Genomic DNA, 25,270 nt, shown 5'->3' on the forward strand with positions numbered 1-25,270 from the left:
TAGTGAGTTCTCTGCCTCAAGCAGAGGCTACCTGACTGAATACTTGTTGAGAACATGGTCAAATGAATTCCTGCTGATATATAGGTTTCATTAGACAATTAGAGGCCCTGGCATTCAGTAATTCTCTATTCTTTTTCCCTACAGATTTCTTCTTATATGAGGCTCAGTGGATAGAGCACTGGGGTCTGGAGTCAGGAAGATCCAAGTTAAAATGTGACCTCAGCCACTTACTAGTTGTGTGGCCCTGAGCGAGTTATTTAACCTCTGCCACCATCTGTTTCCCCATCTGCAAAATGGGGGTAAGAATAGCCCCTACCTCCCAGAGCTCTTGTGAGGATCAAAAAGATAATATTTGTAAAACACTTTGGGAAACCTTAAATCTCTATGTAAATGCCAACTATTACTGGATTACTTCTGGTGTTCTTTTTAACTCTCTAAGAATCCATCCTATGAAATATAGACTTCAGTACTAGAAGTCCTGAAAAGTAACAAGGGCATAGGAAATGTGGGATGAGATATAAGGCCATTTGGGTTTTGACTGATACATTTATATCTTAGGTTGGCAATAATCCTTTGAAACCATTTTTTTTTTCAGTTTAGAGTTTGAAAAGAGTATAACAGGTGTGTCCATTAATCATTGAGTCTCCCACTACAGCTGCAGAAACCTGCTTGTGCATGCAGATTGGGTAATTGCAAACCTAAGTACCTGTTTGTACCTGCAAATTACCTGATCTGGATATGTAAATATCCGTTTTGCATGAGTAAATGGAAGCCTTCTGGGAAGTCAGACTGACACCTCACCCCCTTGAAAATGTGGTTCTCTTTCTGATGTCTAGGGCTATGGAGTGAATAAAGGAATAGATGCAACTGAACAGGTTGATACCTCCTCAAAAATCAGAGGGGTGCAGTAAGGGGTGAATAGTTGTGAGAGTGGGTGGTGATATTTCAGACTATTTGAGGTCCTTGTTGGTGTACCTTGATGTCCAGTTGTGCAAACATATCTGATGACAATATTTGCTGCAGGGCTAGATGGTGTGTGTCCAATGCAAACCAAGTGTGTGGGCCCAAGGACTCGCTCAGCAAACAAGCTGAGCTTACCCCAGAACAACCATGATGCATGGCCTTCAAGTCTCATTTAGATACTGTAAATCACTGAAAACAAATTTCCTCAAATTTTCTGAGAGAAAACAGACACACATAGAGCAACACAAAACCTCTGGCATTTACATTTTTTCTTTTTTCAGTTCATGAAAACTCTATTTAAAAAATATCATCTAGAAACATCAGACTCCTACACGAAGAAATATTGTGTGAGTGTGAAAGCTGGAGAGTGAAATTCTCCAGTTTCATTTTACTATCCAAGCTGTGAACTGCAAAAATAACAAGTCATTATAAAAGTGAAACAGACATTCTTCTCCATTTCCCCCATTTTAATCAGCTTAAAGGCTTCCATGCTTTTCAACAACTCAGGCCCCATCTGTTCTTTAACCTGGATGCTTGATGAATTTTAAATATTTTACGGACACTAGAAGTATAGGCATCACCACACTGGGGCAGCCCTCTGGTGCCAGTGTTCTGTCTCTGATAAAAGTCTCAAGGGCATTGATTGAACAAAGTTTAGGGAGGTAGCCTAGTCTATTGAGGGGAAAAAAGAAACAAACAAATACAAATCTAGTTGTGAACTTGAGAGGACAGGATTTTAAATGCTTTCTCTGACACTCATTAAGTGTGTGAATAGGGCCTAAAGTTGTTTAACATGTTGATCCTCCTTTGCTCATCTGTAAAATGGGAATAATAAACTTTAACACTGGATCTACTGGGATAGAGGTGAAAACACACTTCCCAGCAGAAGAAACATTCCTGAGCATGGCCTGAACCAGATTACAATGTAATTGGGAAATATTTACCAAAATAAATAAAAATACAATATGCCATTGGCAGGGAAAACTTATGTATGGATTAATGGTATTGTTTCTATTTTTTCTTTTTTTTTCTTTCTTTCTTTCTTTCTTTTTTTTTTGTGTGGCAATGGGGGTTAAGTGACTTGCCCAGAGTCACACAGCTAGTAAGTGTCAAGTGTCTGAGGTCAGATTTGAACTCAGGTCCTCCTGAATCAAGGGCTGGTACTTTATCCACTAGCCACGTAGCTGCCCCAGTGGTCTTGTTTCTTTTTTTTTTTTTTTTTTTTAGTGAGGCAATTGGGGTTAAGTGACTTGCCCAGGGTCACACAGCTAGTAAGTGTCAAGTGTTTGAGGCCAGATTTGAACTCAGGTACTCCTGACTCCAGGGCTGGTGCTCTATCTACTGTGCCACCTAGCTGCCCCTAGTGGTCTTGTTTCTATTTGATTTGACATCACTGTCTGATGGCTGTTGTGAGTAACAGTACATTTTTTTTTTGCCTTTTGTCTTTAAAAGGCAAGGTATTGATGTTTATTATTAATTTTTATTATTATTGCTAGAACAAAGCTGTTATTTCATTTATAAAGGGAGCTCATGGTAAGAAACTTCATTTTACCAATACTGATTGCATCTCTTCAACTTCTATTCTAAAAGGAGGTCCCTGATAATTTAAGTGATTTAAGAAGGTTGTGTATGTCTTTTGTCTTTCTTTGTTCATCCCCCTTAGCACAATGCCTGACACTCATTGATTAACTGATGCTGGGGTGGGCTTGTCCATGCTGCCTCTGATCATTATCACTGTCTTTATCATTATTAAAGTTGCCATCCAGAAGGATTAGGGATATCCCCAAACTTCCTCATTTACCTTAAGAGCACATTCTGATTCTGATATCTATGAATTTGTCCTAATAATTTGAGTCTCTACAGTGTTTCAACAAGCCTATGCCATTGCTAGTGTGAGCATTGTCTTCATGTTACAGATGAGTAAGCTGGGGTTCAGAGAGGTTGGGAGGCTTCCCTAGAGACATGGGACTAATTAGAGGCTGAGTGAGGTGCCTAACCTAGATCTTTTTTCAGACTTCAAGCCAAATTTTCTCTCTACTATATCACCATTTGGCACTCTCTTAAATCTAGCTACATTTTTAGCCTGCACAGCCTTTCCGGCCTATGATAGACACAGTTCTATAACCTTGAAACTGTATTTCATATCAGTTAAGCAGATCCCTAAGTAGGAATTTGGTGGCAAGATGGAGGCATCATGAACAACAACTTGGGCAAGTGGCCCAGGGACTCACTAGGGGGAGGATCATTACCTCCCTGAAGGCAGAAAGAGACCTATGCTCTACTCTGTGGGTAGAGACCCCTGGACAAAATAAAACTGCTGCATCCATGTAGGGTGAACAATCCTACTTTTTTTTGTTTGTTTTGTTTTGGTAAGGCAGTTGGGGTTAAGTGACTTGCCCAGGGTCACACAGCTAGGAAGTGTCAAGTGTCTGAGGCCAGATTTGAACTCAGGTCCTCCTGACTCCAGGGCCAGTGCTTTATCCGCTGTACCACCTAGCTGCCCCAACAATTCTACTTTTGACAAGGTCTCCCAAAGCCCTACTACATTGGCTCCAGTCATCAGGAAAGGCTGAGAAATTCAGAAAAGAAAAACCTGATGGGAAAGAAAAGCTGCTTCGATTTGGAGAGGTAGAGGACGCTGTCTCCTGTCCCAGGCCTTGCTTCAACACAGAATGTCATTTCTTACCTCCACCCAATGCTTCGACTGGGTAAACTGTGCCCAGTAGATACTATGAGAACTAGCCCTAACAGGTACTCATCACCATGGGCAGATTGTGAACAAGAAACTTCTCTTTCTTAGTCTGCCAGATGTGCTATCTCTTCATTTCTTCATTTTTCCATCAGGATAAACTCCTCTGGACTTCATCGTGCCCCTGGCCAGGTACTTTTAACTTTTGTGTGTTGTTTACTCCTTTAGAATATAAACTCCTTGAGGGAAGGGACTATCTTTTTTTCTGGTCTGTATTTTTATTTCCAATGCTTTCTATGCTGCCTGTCACACAATAAGTACTAAATAAATGCTTGTTAGCTGACTGACTGGCTGCCCCTGAGCAGACAAGTGCTTTCCACATAGAAGGACAAAATCACCTATTTCTGGTTGATTCAAGGATTTTCAAAGGTAACTTTGAGAAGCACATGAATTGCCTGACTTCTTTCTATATCAAATACACTTCTTAGTTTGGTACTATAGCAACATATACCCTTATTAAAAAGCTAAATAACACATTTAAAAAAAAATCATTCACAGTTGCTATCCATTGCTCCCTTCCCAAGATGATAGTGAAGGCCAGGCTACCAAACAAGAATGAGAGTAGGGGAGAGGAGCTCGTCAACTGGCTCCACTGAGAATCTGAAATGAGTTATTTAAGTGAATGGCTAATAATCCTGAAAATGAAAAAGTCGTCTTGCTCACAATGAAAACCTCTTAGCTTAATTTGGGGTGGATGGGGATCAATCACTTGAGATTGGTCACTCTCTCAAGTGATCAGGAATGCCAAGTCATGATTTGTTCTAGCAGTAGTTTTATGTGATTCTGCCTCTTCCAAATTTTGTAGAATATTCAAACCTTTTTCTTTTAGCAGCTCAATAAAACTTGGCTCTGCTTTGCAAGTTGGGGGAGTAGGGTCATTCCAACTTAGTTCTCCACTGATTTACTCACCCCTGACTGCCCCCAACCCCTCAAAAGTTCTGAAAAAACTTGAGATATAGGGGGGAAATTCCTGTTGATTTACTGAGACATTTCTTTTTTAAAAAAAGAAAAGAAAAAAACACCTATGAAAGTTCTGAAAGGTAATATAGTATTCACAGGTGAAACTATATTTACACTGTGAAAATAACATTTCTTTGGTATCTGCCAAAACTATGTGAATGTTCTCATTTATTCCCCACCAAGGAGGAAACCTGCTTCATGAAGTGGGTATCACCTTTGACTAAAAACATCAGAAATTTCAGCTTTTGGCTGAGTGAAAGCTGATACTTTTCTCATAGCTCCTTCAGCAAACTAGGAGAAGTGACTAATCAACCATCAACTGGGCCACCTGATTTCTTTCCCTAGATGGAGCTGAGGTTGGAGGTAGAGGTAATGGTGGGGGTAATGGGACTGGTTGAACAGGTAGAATTCTCTTCTTCCATCTTGCCCTTACTAGCTCTACCCAGCATTTGCTGTACTCTGGCACACTGAGGCAGCAAACTCACTTTGGAATCTGTTGTGGATAGACATGAAATAGTGGAAAGAATCCCCGATAATAGAATCAGAAGACTTGGGCTGGAATCCTGACTCCACCACTTACCACTTGTCTGACCCTTTCAATGACAATAATGCAAACAGCACAATGAGCCAGCCTCAGAAGCAGAAAGGCATGAGTTTAAATTCTTCTGCTGACATATCTTGGCTATGTGATCCTGGACAAGTCACTTTAAGCAGATAGAACTAAACATTACAGAAATTTAAGGTTTATAAAGAATCCTCCCCACAACAATTCTGGGTTGTTCATAAGTCATATTATCTGAGGTTTTTAGAGAGGTAAATAAAATTAATTGCTCAGTTTCTTCAAATGGGACTGCTAAAGAATATATGTATTCTGGGGGCAGCTAGGTGGTGTAGTAGATAAAGCACTGGTCCTGGATTCAGGAGGACCTGAGTTCAAATCTGACCTCAGGCACTTGACACTTACTAACTGTGTGACCCTGGGCAAGTCACTTAACCCTCATTGCCTGGCAAAATAAATAAATAAGAATAAATGTATCCCTGAGCATCATATGAAACTTTTACAAAAATCAACCATATATCAGGGCACAAAAATATTGCCAACAAATGTAAAAGGCAGAAATAGTAAATACATTCATTAGAAAACAGAACACAATAAAATCAGTAATCAGTCCAGGGACCATAAACAAAAGACAGATTCAGATGAAGAACTTAACAATTAACTAAATAATGAGTAGGTCAAAGAACACAAATCTTAGACAATTAATAATTACATGAAAGAAATGATAATGATGAAACAACCTAATAAAATTTCAGGGAGGCAGTTAAAGCAGTATTGAGGAGAAAAATCATATCTCTATAAACATATACAAACAAATAGAAAATGAATATGCATTTAAAATTGAAAAGCCAACAAATAAGTCTAAAAAATAAGCACAGTAGAGGAGATATTAAAAAATTAGAGGAGAAATAGATAAACCAGGACCCAAAAATGACTTACTCAGGATCAGCATCAAGCCTCAAGGTCAGCATGCTTTTGGTAGCACTACAAGGTCTATCAAGTCACGTGAACTTTAGGGGGCCTCAGTTGCTTCATCTATAAATTGGTTGGGGGCAGGGGAGGGTTAGACGAGGTCATCTTTAAGGCATTTCCTAACACTTAAATCCCATATTTCTATGATGTTATATAAAGCAAAGATCTAGATATCTGTCATCTTCTTAGGGACCTCAGTAGAAACTGAGAGACCATATATATCTCTTCTTAAAATAATCAATAAAAGCAGTATTCATACCATTCCATTAAATTAATTACAGGAGGAGAGGGAATGGGCCAATGATTTTACTGGTATAGGGTATTTTGAGTTAATGAAATTCTTACCACCAATGCAGGTCTACAATTTAATAGTCTCAGAGAATTGCCTAGGATACTGAGAAAGCCAAATGATTTGCCCAAAGTCACACTGCTAGTATATGTTGGAAGTAGGATCTGAAGTCAGGTTTTCCTATCCATCTGTCTGTCCCCTATACCATACTGCCTTTCTAAATATAACATATGTTTAGGGAAAAAATCATGAGATGTGTGCAATAGAGGTTCATAAGTCTGTCTTTACATATAGAAATGTTTATGGTTCCTGAAATTTCTCAAGTTCATAAAAAATTAGGAAAAAGAATAAGAAATAGCTACAAACCACAAAAATGTGGCCTTTCTTGTTCTACTGGTATATAGTGATAGAGACCTGATCCAACTTTGATATTTCTACAAGAAAGAGACTTATTGGAGATGTACTTGAAATGCTTAGATAATTCTTTTCAAAAATCCTAGTGAGAAATTCCACTTAACATAAAGGCAGACAGTATAAAATAGTTGGGAGTCTACCTGTCAAGACAAACCCAGGAACTATAGGAATACAGTTATAAAACACTTTTCACACATAAAAAGATAGATCTATGGATAAAGCACTGGCTCTGGATTCAGGAGGACCTGAGTTCAAAGCCAGCCTCAGACACTTGACACTTACTAGCTGTGTGACCCTGGGCAAGTCACTTAACCCTCATTGCCGTGCAAAAAAAAAGAAAAAAAGAAAGATCTAAACAGTTGGAGAAATATTAATTGCCCACTTATTGGCTGAGCCAATAAATAAAAAATTCTACCTAAATTTACTTATTCAATGTCATACAAACTAACAAAAATCTTTTATTTTTATTATTATTAAATTTTTTTTGCAGGGCTATAAAACTGTGCATGCCCTATGACCCAGCAATACCACCACTAGATGTATTCCAAAGAGATCAAAGAAAAAGAGAAAAGATCTATATGTACAAAGCTATTTATAGTAGCTCTTTTTGTGGTAGCATAGAATTGGAAATTTAGGGGACACTCATCAATTGGAGAATGGCTGAAAAAATTGTGGTATGAGCTTGTGATGGAATACTATTGTTCTATAAAAAATGATGAGCAGGATGGTTTCAGAAAGACCTTACATGACTTAGTTGAAGGAAGACTTATATGAACTGGTACAAAGTGAAATGAGCAGAACCAGGAAAAAATTACACACATGAACAACAATACTATAACGTGATCAACTGTGAAAGACTTGGCTATTCTGATCAATGCAATGATACAAAACAATTCCAAAAGACTTATGGTGAAAAATGCTATCCACTTCCAGAGAAAGAATTGATGGAATCTGCATGCAAATTGAAGTATTTTTTTTCTTTACTTCTTCTTGCTTTTCTCCCCAACATGGCTAATATGGAAATGTTTTGCATGACTTTACATGTATAATTGATATCACATTTCTTGCCTTCTCAATGGGTGTGGGAGGGCTGAGAGGAAGGGAGAGAATTTGGAATTCAATTTTTTTAAAAAAGTATTTCAAATAAATAAATAATATTTTTTAAAAGAAATTCTAGTGGGAAAAAAAACAACTTTGGGGTTATTATGAAGACTTACACCAGGCTAACATAGTTTCCTTCTGGCTATAAGACCCTGCAGATAGTGAAAATGTCAACCACATAGACTCACAATCCTGTCATATATCTCTGAAGGTCTGCTCAGGACATTATATTGCCTTCCATTTCAAATCATGTTTGAGTTCAAAATAAAGTTGTGAAACACCCCTCTTGGAAATTTACACCTCTCTGGAGAGGCTTCCAGTCCAAAACAAATTCACATAATACCCCATGGGTGTGAAGCTTGAGAACAGGTCCTCTAGGCTAGGGCAATTTCATGATTCTTCATATTCATTTGGCACAGTGTGACCTCTTAGTTTTCCCATCATAGTTTGTGAAAATTGTGCAGCCAGGGCTGTTGAAGAGGATTCCCTAAAACAGACCAAAGATCTCCAAATGAAACTCTGTTTAAACATAGGTATCTCTTTGTCCTTTTTAATGATTTCTCTGAGCTACTAAATTTTTTTATAAAATCTAATTTGTGAAGAAAGTAAGTGTAAGCAAATGTCATGTGGGTCCCAAATCTTTTCTAGATACTTATCCAAGTTATTTTTTCTTTATAATAGTAGGAGAACTAATAATTCAGGCATTATGGTGATAAAGCCTCTCCTCCTAAATTTATGGTCAAGAGCACCGATTGTACTTTTTTTTGGCTGGGGGGGGCGGGGCAATGAGGGTTAAGTGACTTGCCCAGGGTCACACAGCTAGTAAGTGTCAAGTGTCTGAGGTCAGATTTGGACTCAGGTCCTCCTGAATCCAGGACTGGTGCCTTATCCACTGCATCCCCTAGCTGCCACACCAATTGTACTTTTACAGGGTCTCCTCAGTGAGATCCATGGCACTTCCAAAGAGGTAAGCATAGCAATCCAAGCAGGAAAAACCAAGTGAAACAAGAATGTTTATTTTCCAGATTCTACCTTGCAGATAAGATAAAACCCACTGAAGTTTGAAAGGCAGCATAGGGCATGGGATTGGAATTAGGAAGACACAGGTTTAAATTCTACTTGAAATATTTATTTAATCTCTCTGTGCACCAGTTTCCTCATCTGCAAAACTGGGGAGAGTAGAGTCAATAGCTTCTGAGGTCTCTTCTAGCTTTAAATCTATGATCCTATAAGATGAATGATCAGAACATGCAGCTTAGATGGATCTTCCAGGTAGAAAAGGAACTGGTCCTAGAAATGAAGAGCATGAAGTTGAATTGCATTTGGGCAATTATGATGTGCTTTCTCTCATCTCAAGTTGCTTTCTACTGCCAAAAAACCCAAACCCAAACAAACCCCAAACAAACAAACAAACAAACAAACTTTGGTTTTGATTTTTGTTGGTAAACACCAATATCTTCCCAGTGATACTAAATAATTGAAAATCATGAAACATCATGATGTAAGAAATATTCAAATTACAGGTCGTGTAAAGGTCAATAAAAATGATGCATGGTAGCCAGTGCTGGAGTGGTTGTAGGAAAATTGGCTAACTAATAAGCTGTGGGTGGAGCAAGCAATTAGTTCAATCATTCTGGAAAACAATTGAGAATGCAAGAAAAGTCACTCATTGATTTCAACCTTTTGCCACAGTGATTCCCACTACTAGGTATAGTTACACAAGTAGGTCAATGACAGAAAGTTCTTATACCTGCTGAAATATTCATAGAAACATTCTTTAGAGTGGCAGAAGACTGGAAACATAGTAGCTGCCCATTGATTGGGAAATGATTGAACAAACTATGATTTATGAATGCAGTGGAATAACACTATGCCATAAGATAGGTTGGCCAAAAGGAATTCTGGGAAATGTGGGAAGACTTGTAGGAAATGATGAAGAGCAGAACCAGGAGAGTAATATACATATATCTGTATATATGTTTATATACAGATATATGTACATATGAGTACACTAATGTAAATGAAAATGACACTAAAGGCATCAGAATTCAGATTCCTCACAATATTTAATCTTAGTCCCATAGAATTATTGGTGAAACATGTTTCTCTCCTCTCTGTTGAGAGGTGATAAAATACAGGTGTGGGTCATTGAATATGCACATACTGTCATATGGGTTGTTGTGTCTGTTTTTCTTAACTGTTCTTCATTGTTATAAGAGAGGAGTTCAAGGTATAGGTGTAGAGATAGTGATTGAGAAATAAAATTATTGTAAAAAACAAAAATGATCAACAAAATGTAAAAACAAAATCAAGATTCCCATTGTCTCTTTTCAGGCTACAATTGAGATGTCAACTCACAATTACTTATAGTGAAAGTGGAGAAAAGGACATTATAAATAACTTGTATGACTAGAAAAATATATAAAAAGTAGGCAAGTCATATGAAGAACTAGAAAAAGGCCTCTAACACATTGGGTTGATTTTCTATGCAGTACTTTTGATAGTACATAGAGAAGAACCAGAGTATATGACAAAGTGTGGAGGAGTTGTACCATGTACCAGTGGGGGGACTACCCACATCAAGGAAATCACCAACCCATCAAGTTATCATGGTATGTTGGTTTCAAACAAATTTGGGTCTAAAAGATGAGTGAAGGTGTCCTTGAAAAAGCACTCCCTTCTTGCAAAGTGCTAGAGTCACATGGAGGATCTATTTATAAGTAATCCCAAAATATAGAGAGAGGAAAATTGCTACTTATACAACTACAAAAAGGAAGATGAAAGCAAATGAGTGGCAAATAGACTTTGACTTTTGGCTACAGGGTCCTTAAAAGGCTGGGAAAGATAATACAGTAATTATTATACTCAAGATATTTATATAACATTCAAAGCCATTACATTCCAATAGGTAATAGCAACACAAATACTCATTTTGCAAATGGGATTTGGAATCTCTCTGTTGGAGTAATGGAAATGACTAGTGGGCAGGAGCTTGACTTCCTATACATAGTTCAAATTGGTTTAAATGTCCTTGACTATGCTTGTGAAATTTAACCTGAAGATTCAAGAAAACTTAAAAAAAATCCATATGTTCAGTTGCTTCTAAAGGTTTAGAGCTATGGGATTTCTAGAAAGTGTAAAGAATTAATTGTTATTCGAGGTTTTTATGACACTGTCTTCTGGCTAGAATTAAAAAAAAAAAAACCTCAGCATGCGCACTGGCCTCTGGGGCTCTGCAAATGGTACAGTGCTCCACCCACTGGTTGTAGCTGTTGCCATGGCACTGGCACTTCACATCATCACCACTCACTGATGCCTACATGGGCCTGGCAAAATTATAATGATTGGAAGCCTAGTGAGGGCAGTCATGTGACTGTCAGAGTGGCCAGCCAATTGGCTGGGGGCTGTGTGTGGTCAGCCTGGGGTCTGCTGGGAAGAAGGGAGGTTTATCCACCATTCTAGCTTGAAGCTGGAAGGCGACAGGATGCTGCTGTGTGTTCTCAGCTGATTTCTGGGCGGTGGTGTTATTCAAGTTGTATAATTTCCCTTTCCCCATTTTATTTCCTTTCCCTTAATCCTGCTGATTCTGTTTGTGTTTTGTTTTGTTTTTTTTTAAGTTTGTTCTTGTTAAATAAATCCTGCTCTTTTTTAAGGGAGGCTGTCTGTCTCCTTCCTTGACCCAATATTGTGGCGAGCTGCTTAGCTAACACTCCCCAATTAAAAATTGGTCCCCACAAAGGGATAGAAAATATTAGAAATCTCATTTCCAATACAAGCACCACTCAGATCTCATTCCTTTCTGAAAATAGAAAAGGCTTGAACTCTGGAATCCTACTAAGTTTCCAACCTGAGACAACATGTACCTACAAGAAAGGTCAGAGGTCTTGGGTTCACATTTTGGCTTTGGGCCCCAGTTCTTCAGCTGTAAAATAAAGAATTTGGATTTGATGGTCTCTTAGGCACTTTCCAGAGCAAAACTGATGATTTTCTGTCCCTGGATTGATGCAGCCAGTGACTTTTATGGCCTCAAAGAAACAATCTCCCTAATCCCTGGGCAGTGAGTGGGTTGAAACCTTGCTTTTCAGCTAAATTAAGGATTAAGTAGTCTTTAAGGGCTAGCCTGGGAATTTATTTCTATTCAGAATTCTTTGGTTTTCTGGTGAAGTATATTCAAGTTTAAAACCACCATTGTTATTACTACTGCAGCTTCTGCCTCTGTTGTCATTCCCTGACATTAAGTCATTTAGGGAAGAGCTAGTTGGAAAACTGGATATACTGCAGGACTTTAAGTCAGGAAGAAATGAGTTTGAATCCAGTCTCAGAAATTCACTAGTGGGTGCAGCAGCTAGGTGGCACAGTGGATAAAGTACTGGCCTCAGATTCAGGAGGACCTGAGTTAAAATCCAGGGCCAGACACTTGACACTAGCTGTGTGACCCTGGGCAAGTCACTTAACCCTCATTGTCCTGCAAAAAAAACCCAAAAAACAAACAAAAAAGAAATTCACTAGCTGTGTGACTCTGAGCAAGTCATTTAGCCTATATCAGTCTCAGTTTGCTCACTTGTAAATATCCAATGCTATTATCTTGAGGCCAGGGAGCACATACTCTGGCTATCATACTTAACCCAATCAAACTGGAACCTTGGCGTCTGTCTCTGAAAGGATGGGCTCAGGCTAGAGCATTTTTGCCTTAGTTTTCCCAGAACCAGGCCTTCAGGGTATTACCTAGTTCTCTTCATCCCATGTGCTTCCAGCCCTCCCCATTATGTTTAACATCCTCCATTAGAATGTAACTTCTAATGGGGCAGCTAGGTGGCACAGTGGATAAAGCACCCACCCTAGATTCAGGAGGACCTGAATTCAAATCCAGCCTCAGACACTTGACACTCACTAGCTGTAGGACCCTGGGCAAGTTACTTAACCCTCATTGCCTGCCCCCCCCCCCCAAAAAAAAAAATTATGACTTGTGATTTCCGTGAGGGCAGGGTCTTGTAAGATATAATGGGTTTTTTGTCTACACTCAAAGGCCCTAACCAAAGGAGATTAATTTAGACTGGTTTGATTGACTTTGCTGATTAGCCCAGTTAAAGAGTTCAATTAAAGCCACACCTGGCTGACTCCCAAGGGGAAGTGTTCTCAGAGGCTGTGGACTATGATATCAACACAAGACCACCCTCAAGTCCAGTGAATCAATGGATTTGGATGACTAACCAATCAGCTTGAAGCAATGTCTAAGGACTGCCTCTCTTCCAGACCCATAAAAAGCTTCCATACATAGTTACTTGGCAGTTTGTTGCTTGGGCAGGCTCATGGTGGAGGACTTGAAGAAAAACCAGACCAGGCTGGAGCTCTAGGCTAGATAGGCCTTTGCTTAACTTTTTGAACTCCATGTGTTCTCTTTCTACTAATACCTGGTATGCTTTAATAAATACTTAATGCCCAAAGACTGGTGCAAAAGCTTCTAATTTAAGGTGACCACACATTTAGTTTTAAACGTCACAGTCTATTGCTTACTTGTATTTGTATTCCTAGCACTTAGAACAATACTTAGACTATAGAATCCTTAATAAATACTCTTTCTAACTATTATCTATCTATTATTATTAGAAAACATTTATATCATCCTTTTATATTTATGAGGGGCTCTAATTGTATATGTGTATGTATGTGTAATATGTATATGCATATGCATATGCCTATGGACATGGATAGAGAAGTAGATATGTCAAAGGAATTCTGGAGTCAGCTCATGTAAGCTTGCAAGAACCAATTATTAAATTTTCAGTTTGAGCATGTACAACTAGGTAATCAGTAAACTCTACAAATCAGAGTTTGATTTATTATTTTGTTGATCATCTAGACTTAAGAAAGTGATGAATGATATGTTAATGCATATTATTAAACAAGAGAATGTTGTATACAGTAACAGCTATATTGTTTTCAGGACAACTTTGAGTGAATAAGTCATTTTGACTATTATAAATACCTAAATTAATTACAAAGGACATATGAAGGAAGACACTTGCATCCAGAGAAAGAACTGATAAATAGAAGTATATATAGAATGATGTTACATATATATGTATCCTGCACGCACACATACTTACACTGTGTCTAATGGTAGCCATCTCTAAGGCAGAAGGGGAAGGGAAAAAAAGAAATTTACATTGTAACTTTATTATATATTTAAAAGGAATAGCAAGTTGTACATAATAGATTTACAGTTTCATGTGCAATCATCTTTTTTATTATACTGTTATGAAAATGCTTGTTTTGTTCCATAAATTAAAAATAAAAATAAATTTTTAAAAATCATTCAGATTAAACTTAAAAGTGTGTTGTGTATACATTTTTTTTTGGAGAGCTGGTTGTCAAAAATTTACCAATAAACTGTTATGTATATGTGTACATATATGTATGTATACATTTATAAATATATTACATACAAGTTGTATATCTTATCATTATCACAAATATGCAATTATATAAATATATACTTATATGAACATAATAGATTCTCTTTTACTATATTTGTCTACATGCATATATATATAGATACATACATACATACATACATGTGTATATATGTGAGTATATACCCATATTCCTTTAGTTCTCTCAATATTCTTCTGAGGTAGATGATATTTTTAAATACCATTTATCCCCATTTTAGAGATGAGGATATGGAGGCTGACAGAATTTAAACAGTTCGTCCAGGTCACTCAGCTAGCAAATAGTCGAGGCAGTATTTGAACTTCGTTATTTCTGTGGCTACAAGTCCAACCCTCTATCCACTAAGCCATGAACTTTTGGAAGATAAATTACTTCTAAATGATAAACTTCCTGCCCTTGATAAATAAAGCAAAAATGGGCAACCTGAAGCATTTTTTGAAAACGGACTTTAAACACCCAAGGGGACATGCAGCATCCTTGTGGTAAGATGTGCTTTAGAAATGATCAGTTGGGAAGTCTACCCAGGAACAGATTTGGGGGTCCATGGACAATAAGTTTGTAGTCTCTGTTCTCTGCTGAGGGATGGGGTCAAATCTACAAAGCCAGAATCTAAAGCGAAGCCTTCAGTATAGCTATCCAGACACTTATTCGGGCTTAGGCCTAGTGGTTGTGCTTGTTTGGTGATAGTGAAGGGTACTGAAAAGGCCCAAGGAATTAACACATTACAATTGTAGAGCCAATGGCCTGTGGTTCCCCCCAGATGATGGCTGCCTAATAGGAAAGTACTGACTCATCATACAGCAGAGAAGAATTCATGTTCAGGTAGCCTTTGAGTGTGACTACACTTCTATAGAAATACACATTCAGGAAGCCTGAAAAAAAGCTGAGGAAAGAAAGAATGTGAAATTTCTGCTACTTCTGAGAGACAGAAAATGAGTATTTTCTTTTCTGGTTGTTTGTGGAGAATAGAGCAGGTAAATACTCCATCCTCCACTGAAGTCCTTCTCTGAGGACATATTGCATGTAGTATGTGTGTGGCATAGAGGAATGAATACTGATCTTAGAATTAAAGCAGCCCTATAACTAGCTATGAATCCATGGCCAAGTCACTTCTTGCAAAGATTCAGTTTCTTCATCTGTAAAATGGACAAAATAACCTTTGTATGTTCTGCCTCAGAGAGTTGTTACAAAAAAAAGACTTTATAAACAAACAAACAAATGAACAAATAAATAGATAGATTGATAAATAAATAAATGCGGCATTGTATAAATGTGAGTTGTAATTATTTTTGTTGTGATTACATTCTCATCTCTTTCAATGAGGTTCAGGTAGAAATGGTCCTGGAACAAATCACAAACCTGCTGTTGATCTCTTATATTTAATCTTCTGATTTCATATATTCATCAAGTGACTGCTTTTTGAAATCAAAGGATTCAGATGTAAGTAAGCTCATTTTATACAACATCACTGAGTGTGCAATTGTGGTTACTAATAGGACAAAGAGAATGAAATGTACCTTATTCTGTTCCCAAATGATTCTGGTTTCTTTTGCTGGTTCTCTATATTTCAAAAGCTTTTCATTCCAGATTGGTAGAAGGTTATGAGCATTTGGTAAGGTGGCACCTATTAAAACTCAAGATTTTATGGGTCAATGCTATGTTGAGATAGATTGAAGGCAGTGCTGGGGAATGTTTAAGAGCCATCCAATTGGGGAAAAGTACAATTTAAAGTTTAATTTGCATTATGAATTTTTTCTTCATTACTTTCTTACTCCATACTATCAATAAAAAAATAAACAAATCCCTGATCTGTAGGATTTGCCAATTTCTGAGGAACAAATGATCACAGTGAAAATTTAACCATTGGCTTTTGTAAGCCGGTTTGAGCTGGTTCCAACATATCACAGATTGTTGGCAATTATTTAGTCTGTAAATGATGTTCCAGTAATAGTACAGTTTATTTTAATTATCCAGGATTCTTTGCTATTTCTATTTGTAGTATGGAGACATATTGTCTCTTGAATAATTTGGAACTATGCCTGAAGGGCTATAAATATGTATATACCCTTTGACCCAGCAATACCACTACTAGGTTTTGGATGCCAAAGATATTTTTTTAAAAAAAGGAAAAGGACCTATATGTACAAAAATATTTATAGCAGACCTTTTTAGCAAAGAATCAGAAATTGAGGAGATGGCCATCAATTGGGGAATGGATGAACAACTTGTGGTATATGAATGTGATGAAATGCTATTATACTATTTTACTGTAAGAAATGATAATTAGGATGCTTTCAGAAAACCTGAAAAAACTTATATGAACTGATGCAGAGTAATGTGAAAAGAAGCAGAACATTGTACACAGTAACAGCAATATTGTACAATGATTAACTGTGAATAAATGAGCTATTCTCACTAATACAATGATCCAAGATAATTCCAAAGGACTAATGATTTTAAAAAAAAAAAATACTATATACCTCAAGAGAAAGAATGGATGGAGTCTAAATGCAGAACAAGGCCTACTATTTTTCACTTTCTTGTGGGTGTATTTTTTTCTTTCACCACATGGTTAATATGGAAATGTGTTTTATCACTATCATAAATTGCTCCATTTCTTTAAATAGATCCATGTGTCATTTGTTCAACCCTTCTTAGCCAACTTGAGTATAGCCTTTTTTAACTGAGTTCACAGGAGGGCTTTTTGTTTCCAATATTGGTATCATTTTAAAAAAACTGATAACAAAAAATATCCTTAAATTTAAGACATGTAACTTGAAATAATTTTCAGGCAGGAGAACAATGATTTCTAATCTTGCAGTTATAACATTCTATGCTCTTATAATACAGTATTTGCAAATATTTGTTAAATGGTGACACCTATTGCTTAAATGTGGTATGGCACCTCAGCTCTATCAAACACTTCTATGTCCTCATAAAAAAGGAGGAGGGCAAAATGTACATTTAGGTTGACTAAGTTTAAAGAAAGAGAATCACTTGGAACTGAGAGGAGCAAGAGGCAATATCTTCATATCAGGAAAGTACTGACAAATGTAAAAAGAATACAGGGATAATAGGACAAAGCACTCCTAGTCTAATATCCAATATTATCAAAAGCTTAGTTTAAATTTTCAACTTTGCTTATTTACAGATTTTTTCCCTTCACAGAAACATATATCCAAGTTTAGAATAGGAGTTTTGAGAATTATAGGCTTTGCTTTATAGCTATCTGCCTTCTGGAATATAAGATGAGGGCTATATTTGCTATTCTCATAAGACTGTTGATCTTTTTAAATGAGAGTGATTGAGAACTGAGATAAGAGGTGTAAAAGTGCTTTGAAATTGTACAATTTGCAATCATGAGAACATTCTCTTTGATAAAGATGATAGAAGCAAAACACAATTCTTATATTTCTACTTTCTCTTTGTAGTTGGTTAATATTATATTATTCACCTCCAATTTGCTGGCCTATCCCTTTCTTGTTCTTCTTACTTTGAAAAAGCTTAAAATAGGCTATTTTTATTTTCTTTAGGCTAAGAAAAGTAGGGAATGAACCGAGAGTTTGGTAGAGAAAAAATGCTGACAAAGAATTACAGAATCTCAGAACCAGAAAAGTCCTGAGAAACCATCTAATCCAACCGATACTTGATTAGGGATTTTCTCTTCCATGTCCCTAGCAAATGGTCATTAAAACTTTGCTTGATAACCTCTAATGATGGCGAATTCCTTACCTCATGAGGCAGCCATTTCTACTTTTTGGTAGCTCTAATTATTAGAAAGTTTTACCTTGAATTGAGTTGAAATCTGCCTTTCTATGACTTCCAACCATTGCTAACCATAACCATAACCATAGTTCCTGCTCCCTGTGGCAGAAGAAAAAGTCTAATTCTCTCTTCCACATGACAGTCCTTTAAATATTTGAATACTATAATCATCCCTACACTTAAAATAAGTCTATTGTGCGTTTATGGGTTTGTTGCATTTTTTTAAAAAATTGTCACTGTTGGTGTTTCCTTTCTTCTTTTGAACATTTCCTCTTGCAGCTTATATGAGAGCTCCTTGTGCAGCATCATGCATTTCTATGGATGCCTGCCATTTTTCTACATCATTAGACTTATCAATAATAGTGTCACTAGAATTACAATTTTAGAGTTCTGCATTTCCCTCTATTACAATCCCTTTTAGTCACTGTGCAATATATGATACCATTATTTTCTCTGAATATTTTGAAATCTGCTTACCTTAAATCTTGGGAACAGCTCATACCAAGCCCATTGTATTCTTACTTTGCTTTTGGGAATCTTGTGAGTAAATGGAATGCTATTTTAGAGTTCAAAGGAGTGGAATCTCCTTATTTGGAAAGACAAAAATCACCTGTAAATTGAGACTTAACAGAGTGAGAACTCCAGCATATGTCAGGGCAGTTGAAGTCCCCCATTTCTACTGTATCTTGCCTCTAGCCAGGTTTTGTAATCTGTATTTAGAGCAGAACAGGTCAACAGAGATCATCTAGCCCTACACCCTCATTTTATGGACTAGAAAAGTGAGGCCCAGGGAGATTAAGTGATTTACTCAAAGTTACCCTGGTAACTAATACATGAGATAGTTGCAGCCTTTGATGAAAAAAGCCAGGCCTTCTTCTGGGACCAGGATTCTGTCCAGTATAATAAGCTGTGTTTCAATTCAGATCAGTTTTTCTTTGCAAGAGAATAGTAAAATGACTTTTTTCCACAGTTTTATTTGCTTATTGTAATTGTTTACCATTATTATGATGAAAATAAAACTGATATTATTGTAATAGCAATAACTTTTGGCAAACTGATAGTAAGCTCAGAAAGAGCCCAGTGATTCTCACACCAAAATATTACTGATGATACTACATTAGTTGAACGAGGTTCAGGTTCCAAACAAAGAATACAAAACAAACAAAAGTACGCCCAGTCCCAGTCCCCTCTCTTTTTCCTGCTGAACACTTTATATTGGAAAAAGGACAAGCAGAGTTAATATGACTTTTGAGCCAGAGGAACTGGTTTCAAATCCCACCTCTGATATTTATTTCTAATGTGACTTTGGACAACTCATTTAAACTGTCTGTACCTCAGTTTCCTTATCTGTTAAATGATGGGGTTGACATCTTAGCTCCCTTTGCCCTCTAGATCATAGTGCCTATTTTCTTATGAAGGTAGGTGAAGTTTGCTGCTTGCTATTCTTAGCCTATCTCAGTTTCTCTTGCTCTAAAGTTGATGACAGGGAAAAAAAGACAAGCTTTGTCGGTGGCAAAGAATTGGAATTGGTGGCAAAGAATTGGAAATATAGGGAATATCCATCAATAGGGGAATGACTAAACAAATTGTGGTATAAGAATGTAATAGAATACTATTGTTCTGTAAGAAAGGATGAGCAAGAGGAGTTCAGAGAAACCTGGAAGGACTTATATGAACTGATGCTGACTGAGAGGAGCAGTAACAGCAACATTGTGGGATGAACAATGGGGATAGACTTGGCTCTTCTCAGCAGTGCAACAACCTAAAGCAGTTTCAAAGAACTCATGATAGAAAATATTCTCAACATCCATAAAAAAAGAACTGTAAATTATGAATGTAGATTGAATCACACTGTTTCTACTTTTGGACTGTTTTTTTCCTTTCTTGTTTGAGGTTTTTCCTTTGTGCTCTGATTCTTCTTTCACAAGATGATTAATGAAGAAATATGTTTGATGTGACTGTATATATACAACCTATATCAGACTGCTTTCTGTCTTGGGGAGGAGGGGGAGGAGGGAGGAGGGGAGAAAAGAAAAGTTTAGAACTAAAAATCCAGTGTAAACAAATGTTGAAAACTATCCTTATATGTAATATGTAACTGGAAAATAATAAAATTAAATTTAAAGAAAGACAAACTTTGTAAAGGAGTCATAATTCCCTAGGGCAGGGTCCTCCCATAAAGCATCAGATCTATATTCCTTGCCACACCTACCTAGAAACTGCAGTATCATTGTCCCTAAGTGTCAGCTTAGTCTTCTTGAGAGTTGCCAACACTTCTCTCTTGCACAAAGGACCCTTCTTGGGGCTAATTCTTGAGACTCCCCAGAGCAAACTAACTAATGAGAGAAAATCATCTGAATCATCCTCTGGGAGGTGGGTGGTATGTTTACATGGCAAGGAAAAGGAAATCATCTCTGGCAAAAACAAAACACAAACTGATTTTTACCACTGTCCCCAAAGCCCCCAGTGCTATTACTAGCATCGTGGCTGTTTAGAAAGATGTTCTATCTTGGCAGAAAGTAAAGAAATGAGAAACTTCCACTTAAGCAATAGCCCTGTCCTGGGCAGCCAGCCTCCATCAGCTAATTAATCAACAACTTGAGTAGTATTAAAAAAAAAACACCACAAAATAAATCAAAAGGGAAATACCACAGTGAGTATACAGCAAAGCCAATACACTATAGTACAGACAAATGGACCTGGCATTTGCTAGCACATGGCTCTAGTGACAAAAACCGTGTCTAAAGACCTGGAGGTATCAACATAGGTACATGAAGCTCCATCCTTGTCCCTGCACCCCAGATTTTTTTATACTCTCTACATGGGGTAGATAAGATGGAATAAGCAGCTGTTTATATATGATATGATATGAGAGATTCCGTGAAATCTACCTCTCTCCCTCACTATGTGTGAAATCTACCATCAGAGAATTATGACTATAAGGTAAAGCATCTATGTTATAACTATTATTAACTATTAATACTGTAGTTTAGATTAATTGACCAGATTAGTCCTAGAATCATATGTTTTAGAGCTAGAAAGGACTTCATATATCATCTAGTCATGTCCAACCAATTTATTTTACAGATGAGGAGAATAAGTAAATTGGAGACTTTTAATAATAAGGAAATTTCAAGTAATTTAGTCAATACTATATAAGCTCTTTAGGAACAAGAACTATTTCTTCCTATTGTCTTTCTATCCCCAGAACCTAGCACAGTGCCTTGAACATAATAGGCAATTAGCAGATGTGTAAGAATTGAATTACCCAAGATCATGGAGGAGGAAAGGAAGGAAGGAAGGAAGGAAGGAAGGAAGGAAGGAAGGAAGGAAGGAAGGAAGGAAGGAAGGAAGGAAGGAAGGAAGGAAGGAAGGAAGGAAGGAAGGAGGGAAGGAAGGAGGGAAGGAAGGAAGGAAGGAAGGAAGGAAGGAAGGAAGGAAGGAAGGAAGGAAGGAAGGAAGGAAGGAAGGAAGGAAGGAAGGGAGGGAGGGAGGGAAGGGAAGACAAGGCAAGGGAAGACAAGGCAAGGGAAGACAAGGCAAGGGAAGGCAAGGCAAGGCAAGACAAGGCAAGGCAAGGCAAGGCAAAGCAAGGCAAGGCAAGGCAAGGCAAGGAAAGGCAAGGCAAAGCTAGGGAAGGGAAGGGAAGGAAAAGGAGTATCAGAAGTCATATAGGTAGTAAGTGTCTGATTTGAACTTGGTTCTTCTTGACTCCAGACCTAGAGCTTTATCCATTTCATCAACCTAGCTGCCTTCTGTGCCTTTTAGTGCCAGAATCTAACCCTAGATCTGAATCTAATATTATTCTCAGTATAATATATCTCTTTCTTCTACTCACAATATATTAAAATCTTGGAAGGAGGAGACAGAAAGCTGAGAAAGTTTGATGAGGGTCCTTCCTGCCAAGAAGCAGGGGCTCCATATCTGAGCTGAGAACATGGGCTATTTTGCTTGCTGCAAGAATGAGGTCAATCCAGGCCCACTAGAACTGTCTTATTACACTTAATCCTCCCTCCATAAGAAGCAGGCCCACAGACTCCATAGGAATTCCAGAAAACCTAGACAAACCACCTTAGTAGAAGGTAAGGAAGCAGAAAGCGGAATCATTCTCTAAATTCTGACAAGTTTGATTTTACTTTCATGTGCTTCAGGCTCTTCATTTGAAAATGGGAACAAAACAAAAGCCTTGAAAATGTTGGGGGAATTCATTAATGCCTATAAAACAGGTGTCGTACCATGACAAGAATCCTAGAGCTGAAGATAGAATTCATGAATTTGAACCCCACTTTCTTGCTTTGTGACCTTGCTCTGTGCCTCAGTTTCCTTCTCTGTAAATTGAAAAAGTTGGGCTAGATGGCCTTTAAGGTGCCTATTAACTCCAAAACCCTGTTGTCCTCAAGTTTTGAGGAACATGTATAAGTGAAAAAAGAAAGGTTGAATGTCAAAATTAATTACTACATGCCACAGTGAAATAATGCCTGTCCCCCAATGGCATCCAAATGGGAGAAATGCCACATCCTTTTGTCAGTATATACAGTGTATTTACAAAATATAAGGTACTTGGGGGAAGAAGGCGAGTTGGGGGATCAGGAAAGGTTTCCTGTAGAAGGGTGTTACTGTGAAGTCCCACAAGTGGCTCTTTATCCAGAAGCACAACACTGTCTTACAAAAAACACAATAACAACAACAATTACAAAAACATGAAAGAGTTAAATCTCTAGTGTGAAGACTTTGATTCCACTTGCATTTCTCATTCCTTAATAGAGAACTTCCATTTGTCCTGTCCCTTTGGAATGAGGCATCCACATGGAGGGTTTTTTCTGCCTAGATAGAAGTTCAGGGTTCACCTCTCCCAGGCTCAACAGTGGGTGGGAAGTGGGGTTGGTTGCTTTTATTTCTGTTACTACACAACGAGCAAGTCATCCTTCATCTTTTATCAAGGAAGGAAGGCACAAGGACAAGCAAACAGAATGGCTGCCTGCATTTACCTCTGATTAAAAAATTATGACTATTTATATGTAAATTAGGTACAGGCCCTGAGAGTTGCAAGTTTGGGTGTGTCTTTCTTGCCAGTGGCTATTGCTGAATTGGCACTGGTGGCTACTGCAGCATTGGCACGGGGAGGGGAAAGATGGGCAGAAATGGTGGTTTCACTGCACCCCACTTGGGAAAAGGGTAAGTAAAAGCCTTAAACTCTGGCTTATGTTTAAACAAATGTCATTTGTTACGTTGGTGAACATACTTTTTAGAGGTTAGGGGTTTTTTGTTTTGTTTTGTTTTCTTTGTTTTGTTTCTCAATCTAATAAATACCTTCTCTCCAGTTGAAGTCTCTCCCTTCCTTTGAGAGCAGATTTAGAGGTTTGCTTCTGCGTGACCCCTTCCTTGGACCTCCCCACTTCTGCCCAGGTGAAAGTGATTTCTGCCATTCCTCTGATGTTGTTGCTCAGTCCTGTCCTTCATGACCCCATTTGGGGTTTTCTTGGTAAATATACTGGATTAGTTTGCTGATTTCCTTCTCTAGCTCATTTTTACAGATGAGGAAACTAAGGCAAACAGGGTGAAGTGGCTTGCCCGGGGTCACACAGCCAGTAAGTGTCTGAGGCCAGATTTGAAGTCAGTAAGATGAATCCTCCTGACTTCAGGACCAGCACTCTATCCAGTGCACCCTCTAACTGTCCTTTCCTCATATAGTAATACTTCAAGTCTCATTGATCTAGACCTGGAAAGGACCTCAGAGGTCATCTGGTCCAGCACCCCAATTTCAGAGATAGGGAAATTGAAACCTAGGGAGAATCAGAGGTAGTATTTAAACCCAAGGCTTCTGATTCTCTAACCCCTATTCTTTCCACTGTATGTCAGTTTGCCATCATACTTACTTATGTACCTGCCATATCCGCCTCCTTGGTATCCATTTGTCCATCCTTCTCCCCACACCCCAGCTCTCCACTGAATTGTAAGGTCCATGAAGGCAAGAACTCTGCCCCTCTCCTACATATCTCAAGTGCCCAGAACAGTGCTTTGCACATAGTGCGTACTTAATAAATGTTTACTGATCAAATGGAATCAACCAATGCTACATGTCTATGATGTAGAGAGGGCAAAAGGAGACTAAGGGGGAATGGAGTAAGTATTTATATATGATGTACTGCAAGCCAGGCTCTGTCCTAAGTGCTTTTGAACAAATATTATCTCATTTGATCCTCACAGCAAACTTGAAAGTTAGGTGCTTATTATTATGATTATCTCCATTGTACTGTTGAAACTAAGGCAGACAGAAGTTAAGTGGTCTTCCTGATTCCAGGTCCAACATTCTATCCAGTGCACCATCAGCTTCTGTGAAAAAGGAGAATTTAAGTTGTTTGATTCTTCTGAGGTCACAGACGGAAGCAGTCGTCCAACTGGGAGCAGAATGTGACTCTTTCTCCAGCTGTCCCCTACACATGCAAGCTTGTATATGCAGCTTTCTGAACAATTGCAGGCACTCATGCACAGGGAGATATCTATGCTGCACAAATTACCTCTGGCATTGGATTCAAACATGACTTGATCACAAGTCTCAACTTGTGGGCTTGAACCAGATCATGCTGTCATCCCTTTCCCCCCTCCCAGCCCCAACTTTGCAGAAGCTCTGGTTGTCTCTCCCCCATACTTGCACCTTCTCCATTCCAGCAGGTTATTAAAGCTCTATTAGTTCAATGGTTCTTTGTAGAGAGGTCACACAGAGTTTGGATGGTTATTGGGACCTCTTTTGCTGGGAAATATTTGGTAGTAATTGCTATACTTTCCATAGGATTTCAGTGTTTAGTTATAGGTCCCTAGGAATGAATGACACTAAGGATGGTACTTCCTGCTTTTTTAAAGTTCAAGATAAAACTGCTGCAGACAGTCGCTACTGCTGGCCAGAACTGAGAAGATTTAGGTTTTAATTCTCGCTCAGTCATTTACCTTGGACCACTCAGTTCAATTCAATATTTATTAACTGCCTACTATGTGCAAGGCATTGGGCATGCAAAGACAAGAAGTAAACAATCCCAGCCTTCAAAGA

The sequence above is a fragment of the Dromiciops gliroides genome, chromosome 2 (genome assembly GCF_019393635.1).
Source record: "Dromiciops gliroides isolate mDroGli1 chromosome 2, mDroGli1.pri, whole genome shotgun sequence".
NCBI lineage: Eukaryota > Metazoa > Chordata > Mammalia > Microbiotheria > Microbiotheriidae > Dromiciops > Dromiciops gliroides.